Source organism: Gymnoscopelus microlampas (genome assembly GCF_963454915.1).
Source record: "Gymnoscopelus microlampas genome assembly, chromosome: 23".
NCBI classification, from domain to species: Eukaryota; Metazoa; Chordata; class Actinopteri; order Myctophiformes; family Myctophidae; genus Gymnoscopelus; species Gymnoscopelus microlampas.
The window spans coordinates 23,028,980-23,046,387 of NC_139960.1; the positions used below are offsets into that span (position 1 = coordinate 23,028,980).

Below are 17,408 nucleotides of genomic sequence, written 5' to 3' on the forward strand. Positions count from 1 at the left end.
TAGTATTCATGGTTTAACTAGGCTTTATGAGAGACCAGCCACTGCAATATAGCTAAAGATTAGACTAAATGACAGTGATTAGGAGGGGATCTTATAATGGGGAGTTAAAGGCCATTGTTTACTGATAAGGGGTGGGGGAGGTTTTCTACCACTAGTGTAATACCATGTTCAACCAGACTTTATGATAGACTAAAACTGGAGCAACTAGATGGTTACGATAGCAGTGGATTAAGTCATCATTGTGGGTTAAATGCTATTATTTACTTTGGTAGAGCTAAATAAATCCTGCCAGTATTAATTAACAAAATAACTAAATGTGAATAGACCATTAACAGGCTTCTTGCATAGAATGCTACAGGGTGGGTGCTATTACAGGTTAAACACAGTGTTAATTAATTATTGTTGTTATGAGCTAAAGGCTGAACAACACTCTACTTGCTAAAAGAACTGACGATTGCTTTCACAGCCTATTGAATTAAGACTAACTGAAAAAGCCTACCTAAAAGTCCTGTAGAAGCCAAGAAGGCCAGGTAAAAAAGGGGAATGGAAGTGTTAGCTGAGTTACTAGAGAGGTGTGAAGCAGCTCAAGCAGTTTTTAGGAGAGATGCAGAGTTTGCTCTTTGTGGTCTACCAAGCGAAAGGCTGGCATGGGAGGTAAGAGCTGATTTAGATAGATTCCTAGAGGTTGTTACATATTCTATCGCCATACTGGAAGTTGTTGGCATCGATTCATCTGCGATCTGCAGGATACAGGATGTCTGTTGCCTTGAGTATGACGAGACTATAGAGAGAATCAAGGAGGCAACTTTGACCAGATGGTCAAAAGCCGAAGCGAGTGAAGACCCCCCTGCTGTGAGGGAAAAGCGAGTGACTATCTCCACAGATAAGAAGGCAGCAGATCCGGTCGTAAAGGACAGAGCAGCTGGAGGTTGGAATGTCACACCTGGGCCAGCAGTTCTCAGAGTCAACCCAGATGGCACCACTCCAGGGAGGAACGCAGGGTCCTGCCCGGGGGTCCCATTCTACGCTGCAGAGGGGGGTGAGAAAATTACTCCCACTGTACAAGCAGCCATCGCTGAGGAGGAGGTCCATCCGGAGGGAGCCGTGCTAGGAGCCAACATCGCAGATGAGCAGGCGGCCAGCAGAGCAGTCTCGATGGACAACGCGGCGGAGGGAGTGCCATCGGAGGTCGAACCAGCTCCAGGGGACCACGCTGAGAAGGAAGTCCGTCCAGAGGGCCATCCGGAGGGAGTGGCATCAGAGGTCAAACCAGGCGTTGCTGTTCCTGCAGACGAAGCTGCGAACGCAGAGACCCCACTCTACGCTGCAGAGGGAGGTGAGAAAGTTACTCCCACTGTGCAAGCGGCTGAACCAGAAGCTGCTACTGCTCCAGAAGACGACGCTGAGAAGGTTCCAGAGGGAGTCAACGTCGCAGAGGAGTCGGCGGCCGAGGAGGGAGTGCCATCGGAGGTCGAACCAGCTCCTGGAGACAAGGCCACGGGTGACGTGGCGGTCGAGGCAGAGGCGTCAATCGTGACAGTCACGGAGGAGGACCCACTCAACGCAGAGGGACACCATCCACCAGAGGCCGCAGGAGAGGCGCCGGCGAGGGCGTCAGAGGACGTCGTCGTGACAGCTGGAGGAGAGGAACCGTTGACGGCTGAGAAGGAGGTGCCATCAGACAGCGTTGCTGCTCCCGCAGACCAAGCTGCGGGCGCGGTGGAGCTGCCACTGGAGGTCGCGAGAGAAGCTGCAAGGGAGATGGTCGATGGAGCCGCGCAGGCGAGGGCGTCAGAGGACGTCGCCACCGAACCATTCAATGCAGAGGGGTGCCAGCCACTGGATGTCGCTACTGGAGAAGCTGCACCAGGAGAGGCACCGTCGGAGGTGTCAGCCACAACAGCTGTCATGGAGGACCGTCCAGAGGGCGCCGCTACGACGGACGTCGACACCAGCCCACTCAAGATGGAGGGGAAGAAGACCACTACGCCAGGGCGGAGAGCCATGGCCAGTCAGCCGGGAGGTCCTTTGAAGCCTGCGGCTAACAAAGGTGGCAGGCGACCAGCTAAAAGCGTCTTGGTGGCATCCGAGAAGGGCGGCGTTCGCCCCAAGCCTGCGTGTCACAAAGGTGGCAGGCGACCAGCTAAAAGCAGACTGGTGGCGTTCAAGAAGGGCGGCGTTTGCCCCAAATCCGCGTGTCACAAAGGTGGCAGGCCTGGGAGCAGGCGACAAGCTAAAGGCAGACCAGGGTCTGTCCGAAATAGGGGGCTGGGCGCCAACCCAGCAACCCCAAAACCACTCAGAAGGAAGTCTGAGTGGGTGTGGCCTGGCGTACAGGTCCTTTCAGTTCTTACCGCCAGGATCCAGGCAGAGAGAATGCTTCGTCCTGGTGGGGCTGGAATAATTAGAAAAAAGAAGGTAAAGATAAAAGATAAGCCTTCCTCACCCTCTGCGGAGGGAGCAACCAGCTCTTTCTTGGCAACAGCTGAGAACTGACACTTGCGCTGCCACCCTCAGAGTAAGGGAGCAGTGCAAACGAGAAGCGAAAAGATGCCAGCGCGGTGTCTAAAAAATCGAAATGTCTTATTTAAGCGACTGTTTACATAGGAATTTCGAGATATACTTTGTAAATGAATGTATCATTTCTAGGATTTGCAATATACCACAGAAGAAAAACTTAACGCAAAATGAAATGTATTAAGCTACTTGTAACTTCCAAAACTATGCCACCAAGTTATGGTTGGGAGGTTCTTCCGCCCAACAAAATATATTCTTTACTGATGTTTGACTCATGATCTGAGTAACCAAACCGTTTGAATTATTATTTGTTGATTGTATAAGCATTTTTGTATGTGTGCTTGAGGTTAAAGTTAAAATTTCTTAAGGTGAAATTGTAGATCAACTATTTTAATAATCTTTTAACCCTTTTGCCCAAATTGCAATGTCAGTTACCATGGCAAAATGCCCTAAAATAGGACATTGACTTAGTGGTAGGAGAGAAGAAAAGACAAGACACGTGGGTGTCAAACAAATGGGCCTTGGAGGGTTCATGCTTGAATATAGATAATAACTACAATTAAAGTTAAGTTGTCCTGGGATTTAGGACAAATCTCAGGGATAAACTAGTGGAAAAGAATTGTTGCTAAATTAAATTGGTCTTGATTTACTATGAAGTAAAGTCAATTTGAGATCAAATATTAGCCACAATGTCCAAAAAGTATTTCAAACAAATTGAGAACATTAAGTTGAACTGTTAATCGTTTCAAAATATGGGTTTGGAGCCACTGAGAGACAATGTGTGTTGAAAATGTAACCTGTATGAGTATGGGATCAAAGCAGTTTACAGAGAGCCATACTAAATAATTGTTTTACCGAGCCGTTATCTAAAGAGCCAAAAAGCTCACGAGGAATGTTTTGTGTGTGTCCTGGATCCTAGATCAGACACACAGGTGGCAGGTGTGGAAATAATCTATGATTATGAAAGATAATCGTGGATTATTATTAATGATATAGTAATGTACTTTGTCATCTGTCCTGTGGGAGAATACATGTCCCTTTAAGTTGAGTCTAGCAGGCCAGATTAGACCCCCTGGTGAGGTAGCTGCTTCAAAGGGCCCCTCGCATACCAAGCGGGGGAAGGTTGTGAGATAAGAGCCTTTGGTTGACTGAGCAGGGCCAGAGCTAGCCGGCCCTTGTGTGATGTGTAACAAGAGACAGGACCAAGCGCAAAGCCTTGTGGGTAACCAGAACTTCCTGTTGCTTAAAGATCTGCCCTAAAGGCGGACCTTATGTGTGAAGTTGATATAATAGGCTGCCTGAGCACAGGATTTTAGATTCAGAAGGAACAGTGCCGTGGGTTACCTGAAATATGGGTTTTAAGTAACTTACCGAGATCCTACAAGAGAGTGAGAGACCAATAGTGAGTAACATTGTAATTTTGTACTTGTGATGTGTACGTCTGATGTGAAGTCATATCCTTAATACTCTGTGTGTTATGTGCTTATTCTCTCTCTCAGGTTTTATTACCTAACCACTAACTACCGGTGCCTAAAGTGCTAACCGTTGCTAACTGGTAACTAAGTTTTAGACTAGATTGTTTGTATAGTAAATAAAAAACCATCAAAGACACCAGGTATGAGTAATGTGCTTACAACTCTCTCCACTCTTCTTGAACCCTTTCAATGGGTCTAGCGATTGTAGCTTAGCTGCATCAAACGCAGAAAGTGCGATTTGCTACAAAATTGAACAATCATCTATCATATGGCCGAGTTTCGTAAAAAGCGTATGCACGGTTCAGCCAGAACTGCGAAAAGTGGCAGAAGAAGAAGAAATGGAATAATGCCAATAACAAAACGGGTCCATGCTGGAAGCCTGGCCCCGTAATAATAATAAAGAAAGCCTAGTATCCCAATAAGGCTTCGAAGCCTGATAGGCTCTCGAAACCTTAAATAGACAGGAAGAGCATGAAATAGCAGGTGACAGAAAAAAGAAAAAAAAAAAGTGTTTGCAAGAACTGGGGCAGAAAGTCAACTGTAGGTGTGTGTGGGTACTGGGGAACGCAAGATCGCAGCAGTCTTAACACTCTTACACTTCACACACATCTGATAACCCGCCGCAGGATGTTTCACCATTGGGCCGGGGAGCTCATCAGGTGGCTGTCGGATGGACAGCATCATCATTGAGGGAAGTGAAGTGGTTCTCTGGTCGTCAAGGAGACAAAAAAGTGGAGCTGTTTGACTTGAAAATATTTAATTCTTTGAGGGAGTAGCCTCAGTGCCCAGGCTTTTTTTTGTGAGGGAGTGACTTGCTGTCCATAGTGATGGAGAGCATATGCAGCGTCGTCTATCAACAATCTCAACAATGAACATATGAATGAATATGTGAAGTCTATCAGCAATTAACAAATTAATGGATATTATGTTACACCGGAGATTCTAACTTGGGTCTCGCGTGTGGGAAGGGACACTAAAGCCAAACATCTTAACCACTAGCGGCTGGTGACAAGCCTAAAGGGGAATCCCCCCCTTTTACATCTAATGTAACTAAAGTGCACAATGCAAGTAACTAAACCTAAGTTGTGCAATGATTCTCAAAGTGCGGCTTGTGCAAAATGACTGGAAACCATAAAAAGTTATTAGATTTAATAGAACAAAATAAAACATTTAGATTAAAATTTATAATGATTAATGTGAACTTTCATAATAACATCTTTGAGCTTTTATTTTATTCCTGACAGCTAGTATCCACTATGTTCTACTGCTTAATTTATGGTCCATCGTCACATGCCGGAAGTAGTATAAATCAGGCTTTGTGGTTTTGTCTCATCGCAAACCGTGGTTCTGAACTAGGCTTTAGGAACCAATTTCATTACGTCTCCCCTAGCTTTTTGACTTTCACAAGGGAGAAGCTGTGCCCCCCCACTGCAAAGCTTCTGCTGCACAGCCTCAACCTCAAACAGGATGCTGCAGACACCACCATGTCATTACATGGAACCTTTCAACCCGCTTGAACATGGGGAAGGAGTAGAGTTTGTGGGTGGCCCTATGTGGTCGTGTCTCTGTTTCAACAGTGCAAGGGGTCCTTGGGTTCAGTGACACTCTGCAAGTGACAGGTTGATCACTCAAGGGGTAGGGTGACAATAAATAGCAAAGTCGACCCTCAGGGGCCATGTCCACAGAAAGTGTTTTTTGAGCTGACAGCGTCTGTCTGTCATGAATTTCTATGGTAAAGACGGCATCTCTGGGACCCCAATCTACACTGTAAAATCTTAAGTGTTCATTCAACTCTCACAAACGGACTACCAAATGGATCGGTAAGGATCCATTTGATTGCATTTGTACCCTTACAGACCAGTAAGGGTCCATTTGGTTCCCAACTATCAATCATTTAACAGGAGAACCCCTGGACCCTATATTAAGAACCACTGTATAGCTAAGAGAAACTATTAGCATAATGTTGCAAGTGCATGCAAGAATGGTCATTTGGTATATCTCTGTGTTAAAACAGGTAGTGATGAATGAAGAATCAGGGTTAACCCTAATTGTCATATTAAGTATAAACATTCCACTTCAGATGACACAAGAGAGCTGTCATTAAAACTCTGCATGTTTTAATGCTAAAGTCTTATGCTGTATTCCTGGTATGTTTTTGCAAATTCCTGATAAATCCATGAAATATGACCAAGGCTGTATCTTGTTATCCACTAATGTAATTACAGTCCATTTGAAACATCCACTACTAATAGCATGTGAGCAGGGCCCGAGGAACCCTTGCTTGGGTCAGTAAAGACCTCTGTGAAAAGCCATTGCTTTTAAAAGATTTCCTCTCAATCTTTGGGAAAGAGAGTAAAGTCAATCGCCTGACTCCAGAAACTGTCCGAAATGAATTAGCGCAGGCCGCGGCTAATGGTATCAATCTGATTACATATAGCCAGACCCGGCTGCTTGCATCTCTGATGCAGTGTCCAAGTCAAGGCTCCAGTTGTGGCAGTTCACAGTGGGATGAAAAACAAATTGAAAAGTAAACACAACCATTCCTGAAATAACACTATTACAAAAAATAATAATACCACAAATAATACAAACAAATAAAACAATAACACATGCCAGGAAGGGATCAATCTTTAATTTTATCTTTCTCTTCTCCACACAGCAATGGTCTTGAAGCAAATGCTGCTCAACCAGAAAGTAGCTCACTGGCACTTAAGGAAATTGATCGCTGCTGTGATCTGGATGGGGTGATCTGATGATGACTTTAAAATGGAGATACATTAGATACATTCAGGAGATATCATGTTTCAATAATTCTCTCTCTCTCTGAGAGAGAAGCCTCGCCTTCTTTGATTAGCACTGATTAGGCTTGAATCAACTCCCAGAACAACCCCCATTCACAGACATACAAGGGTCTCTGTGAAGACATGCCATTCAAAACAAACAAGGGGCACACTCAAGCTCTCTCTCTCTCTCTCACACACAGACACACACACACACACACACACACACACACACACACACACACACACACTTAACCCTTGAGCAACACATGGCCAAACTTTGAATTCAGACACCGTACCTTTAACAAATACTGTACCAACCAGCTCCAATGAAAACAACACTAAAACGGCACTAACTCTTGTGACCAACCACAGCTCTCCAACAGCTGGATTGCTCTAGTCGTATAATCAGTCAGTCAGTCACACACCCTCACCCACTGACGTTTTGTGTCACACTTTGCATGTGTTCGACTTCGAGCACACTTGTAGAAGAGAGGACATGCATACCGTGTGTCCGTCGTAAGGCGAGGAGACGAGCTTGTTGCTGCTTCTTGTTGTGGTAATAAACCTGGTACGACAAGCCACTGAGCTCAGCTCTCTCTCTCTCACACACACACATGCACACACACATACACAGAACAGGCAAGAAACAGACCTAGCCCCTCCCTCCCTCCTTCTCACATGCTGTCCTGCTGCCCACAACCCTGGCTCTCTTTCTCCTCCCTTTTAGTCTTTCCCATCTCCTTCTCTTTTCAGACAAACAGTTAGGCCCTAATACTCAGTCTTTCCCTACTCCGTAGATTTGGCGCTGTTGGTCAGAAGCCTTGTATCTCCATATTTAATATTTTTTATTTGTATAAATGAATGCCCTATTTTATACTTCATCGTATGACATTAGAAATGCTTTGGGATATTATACATCTGCTATTTGCATATGTTTTTAGGAATTCTGAAAAATGCCTGATGAGGTTGAAAGTGGTTCATACATCTGTCTGTGGGTTTTATACATATTTAACCAATTAAAATGATCAACTCTTGTGACTAAATAATTACATTGGATCAATTGGAACAAAGTCTATTTTTCCAGTTGCTGAAAATGTACGATTTTGGACACATGAGGTTTCTTCTCGACAGCGAAGGTATGCTACCACTCTCTCTCTTCCTCTCTCTCTCACACCTCTGCTTTTCATAATGTTCAGTTTCTTCTCCATTTATCTGTGTGCACTGTTGCTGTTCAGAACATACTATAAAGACACGTCTGTCTCAAATGGCAGTCTACCACCTACACAAATACACACACAGTATTATGGGTAATGCATAGCCCCTTTCGGGACCCTGTTTACCTTTTTTGTATTTGGGAAGGCGGTATCCAGGGTCCCTTGTCGCTCAAAGCACTCTCTCTCGAAGTCGCGGGTACCACTGTCTCGTCTCGGGCTAATAGCTCGTCGCTTAGAAGTTGCAGAGATTTCTCAAAGGTACCAAAAAGAGCAATACTAGCGCGCGGTTAATCTGCATTAATGCGCTCGGATCGGCGATGCCGTTTAACATTTTTAATAATTTAGTAAAACTTAAACTCCTCTCTCACACTCTGCTCCAGTTCCCATGTCCCGCCTCCCCGCGGTGACTGACAAGCTGCGCGTCCTACGCATACCTCTATGGTCCTACGGTACTGCCTCTGATTGGCGAGCTCCTACATGCTTGCATGACAATCACAACTATACTGCACCTGTTCATTTTTACTCAGACCGAGTTTAAAATAAGAATTCAATATACTGAATATAAGTACGAAGCAACTGAAAAACACGTTATTTCAATGGTAGTGGATGGGGAGAGGATTTTTGTCCAACAAAGAAACAGCAACCAATGGGTGCAAAGAGGGGCACAACCACGGGCAGGACTTGACAAAGGGTCAATTGTAACACAATGTATACATTTTAATTGGAAGTAATATGTACTACATTATATATTAAAGTAACTTCCGCAACACTGTGTTATCACACACATACATAACTAAACTACAAACACATACATTGTCTCACACAATCTTGAACACAAACACACAATCACAGCAACAGAGCTCCTACTCACATACAAACCATGTGTCTTGGTAATTCAGGCCTTTCTGCACCAATAAACCAAAGCAGGCCACCTAATTTCCTCAGCCAGCACAGAAAAAACAAGCACCCCAGGGACCTACAGAGGAGTACATAACCATTAATGTACTCTCCTCTGCTGCTGACCTGCTTCCATTAACCTATATGACTGTTGACTGTTACCTCAATCCGCGCTTATGGATAGAATACATCACTTAGCTACAGTACTTGACTGTGTAGAGGAAAAGGCAAATATCCCATTCTTTGTACTAATAGGTTGGTTGCCTTTTAATGGTTTACAAACATTAAACATTTTCCATGCATCAAATTACTTGTGCAATGTATGTAGCTGTCACATAATGTTGGGTAAAAAGATCACACCATACGTTGCAGAAAACCAATATTTCACGTTGATAGGATCATGTAACAATTGCTTTCACACTGTATAACACACTCCCTCCCTCCCTGCCCCATCACAGAACAAGTAATGTTCATGAAGTGCAACAGGCAATACTGATACATACAAACAGTAAACAAACAGCAATTCCTACCAGCAAAGTGTAACAACAGCCAAGCATGCATCAAGGGACATCGGTTTGTAGCTATCGTACGTACAGAACCCCAAGCATGAGCGCTAGTGATGCGCGGGTTGACCCGTAACCCGCGGGACCCGCGGGTCAACCCGCGGCGCGGGTGGGTCGAGTCAGAATTTCGGAGAAAATTATGCGGGCTGCGGGTGAGCGGGTCACGCGCTCTCACACGCAAAAAAAATAAAAATAATAACATGCTCTTGTTTTGTCTTTATTCCTATTAAGAATAAGAATAATAACAATAAAACAGTTTGAATACACTTAGGGATTATTTTCTAACCATGATTTTACAGAATAAAAAAAAAAATCGCGGGTCGCGGGGCGGGTTGAGCCGTAGATTTATATATGGGTTCGCGGGGCGGGTTGAGGCGGGTTGGGTTCCGTCGCGGGGCGGGGCGGGGCGGGTCATGAAAAAACCCGACCCGCGCATCGCTAATGAGCGCACAGATGCTGCTTTTCTCCCGCTCCTTTTCTCCCGCTCCTTTGTTAATGAATGCTATTTTCATAGATATCATATCATATCAACCCATAATATAAATGTATTTATTTTACACATAGAAAATAACCATTGTGGCATTAATAAAGTGAGATCAAGTCATACAGTTTGGATATAACCAGTATTCTAATTTTATTATCATGCTTTGTCTTTATTACAGTATAGAAATATATATTCTAAATGAGTGAAGACAATGCTTAATTCTGTTTTTATTATATGTATATCACTGATCGAGGTGGGCTACAAAGAAGCAAATGACTCTCCATTGATATCAATGGCACTAAACCATACCAATATGGAATTCAATCTTGTTTAGAACCGGGACCTTTAGTAAGTTGTTTACATTATCGACTGCATACTAGCCTCGTGCAACCCAAAACAAAACCCATTCTGAAATTAATCTGATGTGTAGGCCTAACTTGTCAGCTGCGGTTAGCCTACATGAGCCACGTTCTTTCATTAATCTATACAATTAATCTGACTGATGATTAATTTAGATGAGCGCTGATTTGACGATCATTTATGTCCCGCTTATCATAACTAGATTGTTGTGACCTGTTTCTGACAGGCACAAACTGTTTGTTCAGAATATGATACGCTACTTCTGGACTTAAGCTATCAAATTCTGTATGTGGGCAAGAGAGTCCAAGATGTACACATTAAAACACATCACAGAATTTCCGAAGGCCGTGCATGCCGTTCCAAAAATCTACAGAAATGATAGTCCTAACAAACAGGATAGAATCAAAACAATCAGAACATTTTTAATTTCCCTTATCTATTACATATTATGATGATACAGGCTTTCAGACAAATATAGAACAGAAATCAGTTATGTGTATGCTGATGACAACTTTTCACATCAGCTGCTTTTTGAGACAGACAAATGCCCTATGAAAAAGCTGCTGGTGAGAACAGCCATGTGCAAATCTGATACTGCGCGTGCAATAAAGCATGCATCTGGTGGTAGGTTCAACGCGTTAAAGTGATGCTTTAGAAAAACAACCATTCATGCTGAAGTCTGAGTGAGGCTAAATTGTCCTTAACAATTCCTACAAAGGGACAATTGTGGCAGAACAGTATAAATCTAGCCTGCTGAGAGAGGGCTATGATTCATGTCATGGGCTTAGGGGAGAAGTGATTAATTTGCATATTTACAAAATATACTTTCTCACACTGTACTATGCTGGCAAGGAACTCACAACTTTTTAAAGGATCCTAATACAACAAGTCAACCAAACATTTAGTATGTATTACAGATAGATATTCAGCTTATTCGTCATGGAAATTAGATTTAAGAAAAACGCTACTCTGGAAACTCCTGCAAGGCTGAGATACAAGTTATAGAGTTGGATTAAGTTTACACAATAAATAAATTAGAAGTAAAGTGAAGGCCCCTTTTAGTTTACTAGCAGTATTAATACTTCTACCACAGCCTCACTGTGTGATTCCTGCATAGCAATATGCTAGTGCTACACTTCACATGACACAAGAGTGCCTGCACCATGAATTCTTCAGTAGCTTCTTGGCAACCAAAAACTGACCAACAATCCAAGAATGGGAAGGGAAATCCTTTGAGTCATAGAAAATATGTTTGGTCCCCATTAGAAAATTGCTGATGATCAGATGCAGAGATTACTACAGATCATCACATACAATCATAGTGTGCATTTCAAAATTATTGAAACAAATAGAAGATGGCTTTATACAGCAACCCTCTGGCATCTGGCATTTTGTTTTAAAATGAATGTTTTGGCCATGGGTGGTATGGCTGCCTTTGAAGGATTAAACAGTTTCATATGAGAACAAACTGACACACCAAACAGTGACCTGGTTTCCCTTGATCCACATGTGTCCCATCCATTTTTTATAGGTTGATGTTTTCACAACTTTAATATTTTAGTAACATACAGTACCATCTGATTGCAGTTTCTTTGAAGTTTCTAGTAGGGATAGACCCAAACAATATACTGTAGCTATAGTTGCGTTTGGCATACAGTATTTGCTGTCAACAGTTCAAAGTAATGTAACAAATAAGTCACCCACACCACCCAAGATGGTATCCTACCTAGTATGAAGGAGTTTATAATTTAGGCATTTAGCAGACATTCTTTTCCAGAGCGACTTACGAGTGCGAGATACATGTATAACATAGAGTTGTGGAATAGTGTGTGCGTGTGTGTGTGTGTGTGTGTGTGTGTGTGTGTGTGTGTGTGTGTGTGTGTGTGTGTGTGTGTGTGTGTGTGTGTGTGTGTGTGTGTGTGTGTGTGTGTGTGTGTGTGTGTGTGTGTGTGTGTGTGTGTGTGTGTGTGTGTGTGTGTGTGTGTGTGTGCGCAGTATATCCTCCCAGGCTACACTGTAGTAACTGGATAATTCAGGAGAGGTACTCACTGTGTCATTATGTGCATGTGGGAATATGTGTTTTGGTGTTGTAAATAGCATGGTTGGTTCTCCATATTCTGCTTAAATAGCAGTCCTACATACTGTACAAGTGGGCGTGCCCACACACACATGCACATACAAACACACACAGTAATTCTCACTCTAATCCACATACGGCCAGCATATGCCATGCCATATGTGGCCTGAATGGTCCTCAAAGTCAATACATCCATACCATGCTGATTACAGTGCTCCAAACCAGCCACATGGTCGTGGATTGCATTTCACACCAGGGACAGGGTGTGGAGGCTTTTATAGCAGAGACAGCCCGACTTCAACCTTTCTGTACTCCCACTAAGACAGTGGTTACTGGTTAATTAAAATCTAAATGTCACTCAGGACATTTCCCTACACAATTTGAAAGTCATTACTGCCAACTGAATCAATGCTACAATTGCAAATGTACTTTTCCTAGAGTTAATCAAAGCTTAGGTTGACTGGCAAAGAGGCTGCAATCAACAATTATTTTCATGATCGATTCATCCGTTTATATATTATATATATTATTATATATTTTTTCATTATTCAATTAATCTGTCGATTAATAAAGCTGCTACCATCTGCTAAAACAATAATTCATATTTATTATATAAAAACATCGATAGATCTATCAACGTTGTCCATATCAGCCTGTATGGAGTGTTATTTATATATATAGTTTTTATAATTAATATTTTACTTCTCAAATTAAATTTAAAAAAATCTATCAATGCTGCGGAAAGAAAAATGTGCGCTATCATTCTGTGCTTGGCTCCGTCCACAGTGTTCTGCGCCTGACAAGCAAAGTGAAGCTGGAGCTGTAATTGTACTCTTATCAACAGGAAGACACAGCCTGAGTGAGGATGTCTGCTTCCTGTAGTATGTGGCACTGAACATCAGTTGGACAGTGTTGGACATGCCGTGCTGCGTCACGTGTACTGCACTTACAACCACACTGTTACTTAGGCTAGTCCAAGTCTTCATCTGGCAAACATGCAAGTCCATAATGTACTGTATACACACAGTAAAATCTGGAGTTTTAATCTATGAAAAAGGGTAAATGTGCCCTCATGGGATAATTTTTACACTTCAGAGATCAGTGATAGATTAACCCTTCCGGATTTTACTGTAAACTTGTCATCTGTCATTTGTGTTTAGCTGGAACAGCATGATGGTGCCAACTGTTTTCTCTTGAGGCCTGGGTGGGTGGGTGGGTCCACCCGGCCACCCTCACAAAGAAAGCTTGAGAAAGCTGGCCCACCCAATCGATTTTTGCAAAAAAATAATAATTTGGGATTTTTTCTTTTTAAATTTTTTTATAATTAATTTTTGGATAAAGAAAATCGGTAAAATCAGGCAAAACTAAGAATTAAATAACATAACCCTAACCCAACCCTAACCCTAACCCTAAAACCGAAATAAAGTAACAAAAAAACGTCCAAAAACGCCCAATATCCGCGCAATAACCACACATTTTTCGCGTGCGCGTGCATGCGTGCCCACCCGCTCCTGCTCAGGCCCAGCCTATACTAGCGTTCTGGCTGCGCCACTGGAAAGGTTGATCTCTGAATAGATATTATCTCTGTTTAGTAACAGCTATCAAGGGCACATGCAATGTGTTTGTAAAGTCATCCAATCAGAATTGCCAGAATCGGTCGAATATTCAAATAATCGTTATTAATAGCAGTAGAATAATCAACAGATTTTGGTCAGTCCTGCACATCCCTAATATGCACAGTATGACACCAAAGAGACCGAATTGAGCAACAGTGAATGCCTGAATGTAGAGACAGCTGAAACCGGAGGTGAGCCACCGCCGGCCAATGAAATCCTTAGTGAGAGACGTTCCCTAATTGTGAGGTCTTAGAACACAGGAGAGAGGGGAAGAGGAGCAGACACTTGGAAGCCTTCCCGGAGGCTTTCATCTTTGTGTTTGGAGCCATCCTTTCCTCCAGTGGGCCCTTTCAGTGAACAGCAGGATGTCTGCCAACTACACAATATGTCCACCTCCTGAGTCTCACACTATGCTGCCATGCCAGTCGTCAACAATGAACAGTAATAAATGTAACTCAGAATTGAACTCTATAGCGTTTTTTGCCCCATGCAGAGAGATCAAGAATAGTAGGGTGGTTGCTAAAATGAAGAGAATTAAATCCAGTAAAATGCAATACGCAACCTGTTGTTTCATCAATATTTCAGGCAATTAGCAGAACTTAGTCGTTGTTGTGCCAGAGGGAGCTAATGGACACAGCAACTGCTCTCTCTCTCTCTCGGTCTCATCCCCATCCCGTAGTGCTATGCGATTTGTTTGAGCCTCTGCCGAGTCCCACGTGCAGCCATTTGTAGAATTTTTGTTTTAGTTTTTCGGGTCGTTTCAGCTTTGGGCTGATAAAATGTATGTTAAGATCGGCATGGGTAGGGTTCGGGCTTCCAACTCATTCGGGCCAGCCTTTAATTTCACATGGACAAAAACTATGGTAAAATAATCATCCAAAATAATAGTGCAAAGGAATTAAATATAGGCTATGTAACTAAATAGCACAATGCAAGGACTAACTTAACCCTAAAGTAGTGCAATAGGCTAATTCACATGGTGCTGCTTGTGAAGAATGATTGGAAAACGAAAAACGTAATGAAATTTAAAAGGACAAAATAATGAACGTTTGTGAATGTCCCACATGATAAAACACTAAAGTGGACTCTCATAATAAATTGTTGGATGTAACAAACAAGATTGTGTCATATTGACAACAAAGTGACAGTTACTGCCAGTGTCAAACCATAATTTGTGACCAATTGAAACATGTGTCCCCACTGTGGCTGCTGTTTTAATTGTCAACGACAAGATCTGATACAGTGCCCATAATCAAAACAATTTCCAATTTAGGCATTTAGCTCTTATCCAGAGTGACTTACAAGTGCAAAATCTGAATAAGCAGAGTAAGCATGAGGTCTAGTCAATAAACAAGGTAAATATTCACATGAGAGTACAGAGAGATACTTGGATACCAGGAAACGTAGCATCCAAAACATGCTATCTAATTCACTTGTTTAACATTTGTGACTGTCCCTGAAGAAAGAAAAAAGCAACCTGTTCACTAGAGATACTGTACATGAATCGATAGATGTCAAAGGGATTTCATGAGGTTTCAGTTGCCAATTCCAGCATAACTAGCAATTAACACGAAACAATGAAAGTGGACAAATCATACTTGGCCCACACTCACTTCGCAAGAGGAAATTTGCACCATGCCCTAAACTGACAAATGTATTTGCTACAAGGTTTTCTTTGTACACGTTTCATTGCCAACCTCTGTCCATCGTTCTCTCTGACTTTAATGCACACAATGATTAACCACTTAAACCGAATATACTTTGCTGACAGGGGTCCATCACGGGTCAATACTTGGTCCTCTCCTTTTTTACCTCTACAAATAGTCAATCGCAATGTACTTGTGCTATTTTCTTGCCTATTATGATGAGAATTATGATGAGAATATGCCCAGTTCATGTGGTTACATTTGCTAAATGTGGGGGTTTTGGGGTATTTTGTCACTTTGATACATTTATTTTATTTATTCATTAGTTTATTTGCGGGACAGTGCACATTAATGAACATTTCAATCAATACACACGATTGCATGTAAAGATGCCGGATTTAGCTAGAAGCTAATTTCTATCCGTAGTCCCACATACAAAAACACCAAAGTGACAACATGACAAATATAGAAAAAAAAAACCTACACAACTGCCTACAAATTAAATGCCATGCCACATTTACGCCTAACAAACAACCTAAATACCGTAAGTATAGTCTAATACCTAGCCAGTAGAAAATCAAAACCTATTTAGTATTTTGACACATCTAAGATTTTTAATGTATCAATGGTCATATGTTTGAGACATTTTTAACCATTGTTTTAGTTTAAAAGTACATTAGGTGGGGCTTTACCTTAGAGTGACAGGGAGGCTACATTCCATCGTAGGCTCCTTGATGGAGAGTACATTCTGTCTAAAGTGATCGGCCTACGATGGACCTCACAGTACCCTTTGGTGTCTGACCTAGTACCACGTCCAGTCTTTTCCTGTGGATAAAATCACACACACTGGAGGAGGAGCCAGTCCATGTAGACACTTATAGACAAATCCACAGAACGGCATTCATAACTGCGGTGTCAAGCGGCTTCCACTCTGTACAGCGACACCGCAGCTATGGCAGCGCAGTGCCAGCGCTCTTGTGCATTCGTCTATAGACAAAGCAGAGACTTAAAAATGAGCGAAGCTTAAAAAGTGATACTTTTCCAAAATGTAACAATGATGGTACGAGTTTGGTTTCTTATCTAAGACCTTGATGGTTCTCTTGGAAAGTTGTTCAATTGGTTCCCGGACTGTGGCACCAGCAAACGACCTGTTTGTGAAACAATATTCAATGTGTGATAGCATCATACAGTGGAGATGTTTTTGCAGCAGGTTATATAGTTTTATAACCTTCCTTGTTGTGTTGCATAATTAGCTCATTTGTCATCTGTGAGGATGACAGGTATACACCTGAGGAACAGAGCACTTCTTATTCATTTCATTTTCATCCTGTCTCTGCTTTGACCACAAAACACCTAGTTGGATGTGAAAATGGACAGTTTTTGACCCGAGACAAAGTGATTCAGTGTTATCCGTCATGTCCCCTGCCAACACACACACACACACACACACACACACACACACACACACACACACACACACACACACACACACACACACACACACACACACACACACACACACACACACACACACACACACACACACACACACACACACACACACACACACACACACACACACACACACAGAAATATAATTACACAGCCAAGTTCAGCGACCACTATCCAGCACCTGCCAAGCCTGTGGCAGGTTAGCGATACTATTGCCTTAGGCTAATCATTAATTGTTAGATTGGGCTCTGCTTTGCGGGCATGTTCGCTGTCATTGTAGCCAGTGGGAAAAAATGACACGTCCTTCCCCAAGCCTGTACAAAC

General features: G+C 42.6%; 1 protein-coding gene across 4 annotated transcripts in view; it reads right to left on the reverse strand.

Annotated features, from left to right (window-relative positions):
* Nucleotides 1-17,408, reverse strand: part of osbpl8 (oxysterol binding protein-like 8) — a 118,001-nt gene that overhangs the window by 74,528 nt on the left and 26,065 nt on the right. The window lies entirely within an intron of this gene.